Source organism: Prionailurus viverrinus, chromosome C1 (genome assembly GCF_022837055.1).
Source record: "Prionailurus viverrinus isolate Anna chromosome C1, UM_Priviv_1.0, whole genome shotgun sequence".
Lineage (NCBI taxonomy): Eukaryota > Metazoa > Chordata > Mammalia > Carnivora > Felidae > Prionailurus > Prionailurus viverrinus.
This window is the reverse complement of record NC_062568.1, coordinates 168878077-168887294: the sequence shown is the minus strand read 5'-3', so window position 1 is coordinate 168887294 and position 9218 is coordinate 168878077. Positions and strand designations below refer to the sequence as shown.

General features: G+C 49.3%; 1 long non-coding RNA gene across 1 annotated transcript in view; it reads right to left on the bottom strand.

Annotated features, from left to right (window-relative positions):
* Window positions 1-331: 331 nt before the first annotated feature.
* LOC125171805 (uncharacterized) overlaps window positions 332-9218 on the bottom strand; it is an 80145-nt gene continuing 71258 nt past the window's right edge. The window contains exon 3 of the long non-coding RNA XR_007154424.1: window positions 332-433. This is a non-coding gene — a long non-coding RNA (uncharacterized LOC125171805). The remainder of the gene's footprint in view (window positions 434-9218) is intronic.

Below are 9218 nucleotides of genomic sequence, written 5' to 3'. Positions count from 1 at the left end.
GTTCAGGTCTTCCGTACCACCATTCTGCAAACAGGCCATGTTTCATTAAGGACCCCTTAGGTTATGGCGTCTGAAATGGCCCATACACACACACACACACACACACACACACACACACACACACACTCCCCTAGCCATGTGAGTGTGCCCGCGTGCATACCACATACACACACACTTTCTCTCTCTCTCTCTCTCTCTCTCACACCATTCCTCCTTCTAAGACCATTTACATCCTTCCCCTTGCATATTCTTCCTTTACCCTACCTTATTCATTGAATTCCATCTATGTTAAGAGATCACTCACCTGCAGTAAACAGAGCACTGAGATTCGGCTTCAGGGTCCGCTGAGAGGTGGTGGGCATGGCTCCACCTACAGAGGGCTGACAATCTAGCGGCTGCATTCTCGAGTGCTGACCCCAAAGAAGGTCAAATCCTAGGAGAGAGGCAGGAGGGGGGTCAGAGCTGCTTGGCATGCAGGAGGAGGTATTTCACGTCAGTGAGGACAGGACCAAGTCCTGACTGATCCCGTCATCGTAGACAAGTTACTTCTTTCTGCGCTCAGTCTCTTTCTATATAAAATGGTATCAACGAGCTGGCTGTCCTCGGAGTACCTCCACCCTCACCCCAAACTCAGCACAGTGTCTGGCATACAGCGGGTATTCAATAAATACCTGCCGAACGAATAAATGAACTCTGTCGGTCTACAATGGAGGGGAATAGGAAGCGAGTCCTTTCAGGGAGAAAGACACGCTCTTCTCTTCTCAAGCTTTAGGCTCTGAAGAAATGATTCCTGCCCCAGGGGTAACCAATCACCCTTCTCCCCTTTCTCGCAAGGTCCAGGCCAGGTTTTCCCCGAGACCCTGACCATTCTTAGGCAGGGAGTGTTTAATTATTTCTCTGTGAGCCTGTACCCCAGCTGGACAGAGTTAATAAACCCGCCAGGTCTTTATCTTAACAAGGAGTCTGAGGATCAAATTCTCTCCTCATTAAAGGCCCAGAAATCTCCCTGACAGCGAGGCCTGGGAGTTCGGCAGTCAGCCTGAACACAGAATTTGGTTTCTTAGTGAACTCCTCCAAAGGCTCAAGCCTTTAGAGGTGGGGCAGTTAAGGGAGAGAGGGAGGGAGAGGGGGGAAGGTCAGGGAGAGGAGAGGGAGGGAAAACAACCCTCCCTTAGAACCCAGGACTTAGAGATGAGGCAAAGAGGCGCTTCCAGAGACAGCCAGTCCGTGGTGTGAAGGGGGGGATGCTGTGGGCCAGAGCGGGGCCCTCCACACACACTATCTCCCTGGACCCTCTGACCTGTCTTCTCATCTGCAAGAGGCCTGACAAACCCGAGTCCCCAGCTAGTAAGGGTTGAAGCCCATCCTTACTCGAGCCTGAGCTCCTTCCAATCATTGCACAGGCTTCCCCAAATATGCCTCCAGACCGCGGGGGCAATAGGGGCAATTTCATATTCCCATTTCTCAGTGTCCCAACAACCACACAGGACAGATTCAGAGCCCAACACGTCTTTCCTCCTTCAGATGATGCCACATATAGCCACACATTTATGAATAGGTGAATATATGTAGGGAGAGATTTCAATGTGTGCAAAACACACACATGTCTGGCTTTCGGGACAGTTTTTCTGTATGTACCCGTGTCTATACATTCAACATGGAGCCACAAGACCTGAGTTCGATTCCTGCCCGTGTCACATACTATCCACGTGAAACCAAAGAATCTCTTACATTTTATCTCCTCACCCATCAGGCATAAGTAACAATAAGGCCTGTCTCCCAAAGTGGTTGTGAGGGTTAAGTAGGAGAATACATATGCCAGTCAAAAAGAAAAATACTGTGTGCTTTTATTTACATAAGGTCACTAGAGTAGTCAAATTTACAGAAACAGAAAGTGGAACAGAACTTGTCGGGGGCTGGCAGGAGAGGGGAACTGGGGGTTGTTTATGGGTGCAGAGAGTTTCAGTTTTGCAAGGTGAAAAAGTTCTGGACACGGGTCACACAAGAATACGTTTAACACTTCTCAGCTGCGCTCTTAGAAATGGTTCACATGATAAATTTATGTTTTGGGATTTTCATCCCGCTTAAAAATAAATGCTAATCAAAGGATACACATGAGAGGGCCCTGCCTAGCATGAAGCACGTACTATGCTTGATGTTGTCTCACACACAGGAGCACACACACACATGCACACGCATCCACGGCACGCGTGCTCTTTCGCAGTCACCCTTAGAAGGCGGCACACGGGAACCCTATTTTAGGAAACTGTTCACAAATAAATTAACAATCCAATATTGGCTGCCTCTTCTGATAAGCACAAGTTACGTGCTAGTGAGCAGGGTGTGGGGAAAAGATGGCCCAGGACAAATAAATAGGGGAAGCATTAGGTAATATCTCGGGACTTGAGGCTCATGCTTTTTTCTTTCCAAAATATACCAGTGTGTCTGCTGGTATGCCTGTGTTTGCACGTAGCTACCACTCATTTGGCATCTCCTGAACAGGTATTTTAAATACTTTGTCCCACTGAATATTCTAAACCACTCATCGCCATTAGGTAAGGTAGTAATTATCTCTGGTACACGGATGAGACAACTGAGGCTCAAAGAGCCAAATCATTTACCCAAGCTCACGTGGCTAGGTGACGCAGCTTTATTTTGAACTCGAATTTCTCCAACTCCAAAGTCCACTTCCTCTGTTTTGACAAGCCTGTCGCTTTCCTTAGAATGCTCACCCAGGACAGCGCTGGGCATTCTGGAAGTGTTGAGAGCAGATGTCGGGTGAATACATTCCCTTCAAGGTGGAGGAATATACTATGCCCTGGAGTATAAATGGAATGAGTCACGGGGCAAACCGAGCACCAGCTGGGCGATTCTGAGTATCAGTTCTAGCTTGGGGGCCCCTAGGAACCCAGTGGGATTGCCCACTGGGGGAAACTGCCAAGGTTGATGAGGTTCAGGCACCAGTTAAACCACCAGGGACCAGAATTCAGGGTTGAGAGGGAGGCCCAGGGGTGGCAGAATAAGTAAATCTGATTAGCAGGGTCAAAAGGCAAGGCAAGTCCAGAAATTAAAAACCGAAGCAATGGACTTGAAAGCAGTGTGGGCCAAAACACTGTGGACAAAAGCACATAGCACGTATGTCTGTCCACGAGAGGGAAGCAAACCAGGCTTTGCCCTTCAAGCAGCGCTGGGGACGTCACTGGGCTTAGAGAGACCACAGGGGAGACACTTCGCATGTTTCCGAAAGGTGCCTTTAATGACTGAGGTATGCACACTAGCCTATGAACCAGAGCGGAAAAAATGGACTGTCTTGCTATAAGCTCCAGGGGTAAGGACAAAGCAAACCAGTGGCATTTTCCATCACAGGTAATTCAGCCCCTAGGCAGCCTCACAGAGGAAATAAGGTTTCCGTCTTCCCCTCCACGGACTGTGGATCTATCAGAACAGGAGCCTTAGGGGTTTTTGAAAGATTAGACAGAGCTCAGTGAGATTTACATTGGTCAGAGGACACACTGGGGCAGGAAATGCTGAAGAAGTGGTGACCACCCATCTGAAGACAGTATGGGGAGTGGGGCACTGGGACAAGGGTCTCCTGTTGGCTGAGTGCCCCCCACCCCTTCCTTCTGGTTCTGGCAGGGCTGAGACAGAGGTGCTGGAGATGGCAGTGATCCCAACACTAAGAAGGGCTGCAAAGAAGTCCTCCCACTGCCCTCGGGAGAAGGACGGTTAGCTCTGAATTCTGGTGCTCTTGTCTCAGGGAAGCAGGGCTCTGTGGTTGGGTGGGGGGCGGGGACAGAAGGCTCCTGGAGAAGGTGGCATCAGAGCTGGGACCTGGGTGAGGGCACGGAGCTAAACAGACAGGGAGGCACACTTCAGAAGGAGGGAAGAGTGGGTGCCAAGGCCTTGAGGCAGGAATGACTTGGGAGTGCTGGAGGAACAGAAAGGGCATCAGCATAGGGAGAACTTAGCTGTGCCTACCACGTGGGGCTTGGAGAAGTACCTAGCGATGCCTGAGGGCAGGCAGGGGCAGATGCTGCAAAACCCTAGTTTTCTCAGGTGTAAGTGCAGGTAACCTCCCTCCCCCTAAGATACCGGGTGGGTGAAAGAAGTCTGCAAACCCAGACATAGGTCATATTTTCGGGGTACTCCTCCTCTGAGGGCCCAGGGAATACTCAAATATAAGCCTGGCTGCGGGCTGCATAATTTTCCTGATTTCCTTATCACCCGACAGGCAAGTGAGCAAAGAGCAAGACCAAAGGCATGTGGCTTGGCAAGAGTGCCCTTCTTGGGGCCATCTGGTAACTAGCATGCGGGGTTTGAGTGAGGAGTGCACACAGGAAGGAGTATGAGGGAACTCCCTAGTCACTTGTCACAAAAATCTGAGAACAGCGAATCCTTGACAGCCATGAACACTGGGCGCTACTTTGATGGGTAAAAGCGCATCCCGCTTCTCAACGGAGCAGGGACAGCCGAATTCAGGTTCCCCAGGTGCTCCTAGCCAGCACTGTAGGTCACTCATAGAGAGGTGACCAGGCCGTGAGAGAGGCCTAGGAGGAAAGCTGGGAAGAATTTTCTGGCTAATCATGCTAGAACCCTCTAAGACCAAGAACTTGGTGTTGAGTTGGGTGTGAGAATTTTGGGGCCGTTGCCCGAAGAATGTTATTAACATTCTGAATGTGTTGGCGGGGGTGGCAGTGACCCAGAATTCCCTCCCACATACCCAGCCAGGGTGGAGAGCGAGGGAAGGGAGTCTCCCCATGAGTATTTATCCTTCATGCTTGCACCCAGACATAAAACATCCATGCTCCGTGCTGAAATCCCACCCCCACCCCCAAGCTTGTCCACGTCATGCCTTTTACGTGTGTGCAGGAGAAGGAGGAGGGCTCATCGCCTCCCCGGAAAGAGCCAACAGCTGAGAGAGATAAACACAGGACTGAGAGAACACACGGGTCTGGATTCTGACCCTCCTGCTTCCCCCCTGAGTGAATTTAGGCAACCCACGTGATCCCACTGCCCTCCAGCCACCTCCCCTGAAACACAGGTGGCCCCCATCCCACCTCACTCCAGCCCTCACCTACAATTCTGGATTGCTCAGGGAACACGACACCAAAAAGGACGGCATCAGTTTGGTTTCACAAAGAATAAAGCGTAGCGACGAGATGCTAAAGCTGCACCAGTTGTCCCTTTCCTCTAAGAGCTCCAGGTGAGACAGTAGCACCATATTATAATAATCAGCAGTAGCAACTTTACAGAAAGATCCCCCTCTGGGATATCTGGATGTAAGCAACTGCCTTGAGGCTTTGAGAATGATTTGATTTGCATACATTTGGACTGCAGACAACTATTCAGGAGCCTACCCACCTCACACGCACACACTGAGCCTGCCCTTATTGTTGCAAGTTTATTCTTACTTATTCTTTGATTTGACAGATGGCCTTCTGTCTCCCCTGCCCCCCGGCCCCTCAATCTCCTGAGAGCTGTATTTGTTAGAGAGTCACGATCTTTCTTATAAATTTTTTGTTTATTTATTTTTGAGAGAGAGAGAGAGACAGAGCATGAGTAGGGGAGGGGCAGAGAGAGAAGGAGACACAGAATCTGAAGCAGGTGCCAGGCTCTGAGCTGTCAGCACAGAGCCCGACACAGGGCTCGAACTCACAGACCGTGAGATCCTGACCTGAGCCAAAGTCGGAGGCTCAACGGACTAAGCCACCCGGGCGCCCTGAGAGTCATGATCTTTCAACCAGTAACCTGACTTTCCCCAAGGGGCGGGGCACAGTATTAGCAGTGTTCCCTCACGTTTCCTATTCTTGCAACAGCCCAGGAGATGGCTGCTACGCGGATCCCATTTTACACACAAGGACACTGAGGATCAAAGAGGTTAAGTGACTTGCCCGGGGTCACACGGTGCTGAAGGGACACGGCAGGCTATGGTGGCTCCTGAGCGCTCACTCCATCCACGGCACGGGAGAGGCAGCAGAGTTTCCCGCCTGTGCATTGTCCTGTTGGGTCTGATGCACACCCTGAGCTCCTCCTTGCCAGCAGCTCCAGGCCCACGCAGCCATCCACGCGGCTAGCTCTGACGTCCCCTCAAAGTCACACATCCAAGGGACGCTCTTTTGTAGCAGATCAGGAGGACTTTCCGCTGCACGGAGGATTCCAGCCTTGCCAAGTTCTGCCCCAGCCAGGCTCCTGGAGGTGGGCCTCGTGTGTTCCCATTGCATAAGTGTTATTCCAGCCAGTTCCTGGAATCGGAAATACGGCAAACCATTCACCTCGTGGGGAGCCCTTGCCCGGGAGGGATGGTTGTTTGGTTAGCTGTGCCTTCGAGGCCCTTTCCAGGAGAAGAGCTTGTGAAAAAGGCTTGTCTAGCAAGGCCACTTTCTGAAGTCAAAGTTGTTTTATTTTCCTTCTTCTTCAGTCACCCAACACACGCTTTTCCGCCCAACGATCTCTGAAATCCACCTCAGCAGCCTCTGCCTGGCTCAGCCCCGCTGCCATCTCCGGCTGAAATCACACTGTGGCCTCCTTGCTGGTATCCCAGGCTTCCTGCCTCCAGCCAGGACCAGCTATGAGCCAACCTCCACTCTGCAGCCAGGAGGATCTTTCCGAATGCCGATCCTCCTGCATATAGGCCCCAGCGTAAAAATCCTTCAATGGCTCTCCAGCAGCTAAAAAATAAATACTCTCTGCTATTTGAATTGTTTGCAGTGAGAATGTATTATTGTTATAAGTTTGAAAGAAAATGTTTTAAAATCCTTATTTAGCTATGGAAGGGGGTGCTTGGCTGGCTCAGCCGGTAGAGCATGTGACTCTTGATCTTGGAGTCATGAGTTTGCCAACCTCACGTTGGGCATAGAGTTCACTTAAAAAAAAAAAAAAAAAGTTTCACAGATATGCTTCCCTCCCTAGAATGAAACTCTCAAAAGAAGTGGGACAGCCAAAACAGCTTCATCAGTGCATGCTGCATCATCTAAGATAAAGATATAACTTCCATTATAATATTTTGTTATCGTAAATGGTTCCTAGACTCTCTTTGTTAATTCATATTAGACGAGAACTCCAGATTGGGATCCACGTGATTGGCCAGATCTCTTGTATACCAATGAAGGCATACAAATTGCCTAGGGACAATTCTGATGAGCTCCCAAAAGAGAACTAGAGTAGTGAGTGGAAATTACCAGAAGAGCAATTTCAGTCCCCTGCTCTACCCTCCTATCTAATGCCAGTGACACCCTTTGCCCACAGCTGATGTCTTGGGCGTCGAAGCTATGTTTGGTCATGTACTAGCTCTGTGACCCCTTCACTTCTTGAGACTCTATGTGTGCATCTGTTCATGGGCTACTTGTGAGAAGCAAATGAAACCACATAGCATAATGTTTTGTAGATGGCTGGTGAATTCAGGGAATACAGAAAACCACCGAAATGATTAAAGTTACCTAGGCACAAACCTGTCTCTACTGCAAGATTCGGCACTTGAATTGGAGAGACCTTGTCTCACTCATCCTGCCTTCCTCAGAGTTCCTAGGAAGTTATGGTGAATTCATCAGGTGATCAGCCAGTGATCTGGGCAGGAATTGACATTAGGCCTGGATGTGCGAGCGCTACTGGCTTCTAGTAAGAACAGGGCCAAGCCTATGGGAATGGCCACAGGCCTAACTCAGGTTTGCATCCGCGAAGCAAAGAAGACACATTGTCAAGGGAAGGCAGTACACGGTTAAGTCTTCCCAGATGTCTTCCAGGCGAGCATTTTATTCACTCCCTTACCGAATTTGCCCAAGTTGTGGATTTATCCTATAGCTGCAAAGGCTAAGAAACACTGTGTTGTCAGCCCCCAAGAGCTGATCTTTCTCTCCTGCACACCAAGGGCTAATCTGGAAACCAGATCGCTCGTGTGTTATTGGACAGTGAGCACAGGAAGGTACCATAACATGGAAGTAGAATCCACACATCAACACGACTAGTACATTCTCTACCTTCTGGGCCACACGGCTTGGGATGTCACATTAGACACGCTGAAGATCACAGGGTGACCTAGGGATCAGCGCAGGAGGAGTTACATGACTACACTATCTAATAGCACCCAATTAAGATAGTCTAATGTGATTCCTAGCACACAGCATGGACAGAGTGCCAAAATTTCCTTCTCTGACTCTGTTTTCCCTCCTTCTTCAAATATATTTGAGATCTATGGCTGGATTAAGATCAGTTGACTCTCAGAATCCTGGGAGCCATCCTGTCTCCTCACTAATCCTCTTGTGCCTGTCTTAAACTTTAACTCTCAAAGGATAATCTTGTTTCCATATTTCTGAGAGCCCCCCCCCCCCCAGGAAGTTCCTTGTAATCCTAAATACTGGCAACAAAGGTTTTACTTGAGAACAGCCTGGTATAGTAGAATGAGCATAAAATCTACAGTCAAGAAATTGGGATTAAAAAGAGGCTCAGACACTTGCGTGGAATGGACCTCATCTCGTCATCCGGTAAGTGGGAATAAAATGCCCGTAACCTCCACTAGGGTAGTGGCGAGGGTCAAATGAGGTCAAGGATGTTATCAACCCCATGTGACAAGCTAGTCATTATTTCTGTTCTTTTCTTTAAAGTCTGGGAACAAGAAGGGTATAATTTTACTGTCATTAGGCCGTTCTTTAGTTGACACAAAGAGAAAAACCACCTGTAAAATAGGAGGCAGTGTTTCACACTCAACCACTGAGTAGCCATCTTCCCTCCCAGACCAGCCACACCTCTTCTGTATCTGAACTCCTAGTCTCAGACTTCCCTAAAGGATATGTCTGAGGAAGCATCCAATTGGATGTATTTCCTGCAGAGCTGTCTGGGGAGACGTTGGATGTTTTTGCCCCATTTTGCATATAACTGGAGGTTCCAGTGATATGAAAGCCAAGAACTGGGTGGAGATTCGTCCAGACAATAGCCAGACTTTCTGGATACCAGAAAGAGTTCACTTGGGGTTGGACGGATTCAGCTGTCAAGCAGTAGCAGGCACAAGGATTCCTTTTTAATGAGAGCTAACCAGCCCACTCCTCGTGGGGTATGAACAGCATGAGCAGTATTTGGCAGATGAAGCTACCTACTGTAGGGTCATCCATCCGGGATCGGCTCAAATGCGGCCCAAAGAACCGGGAGGTCCTTGCAAAACACTCACCACTGTTAATTACAGGACTGTGTGCTGTGGAAACCGAAGCAGATGTTGACTCCCGTTCTCT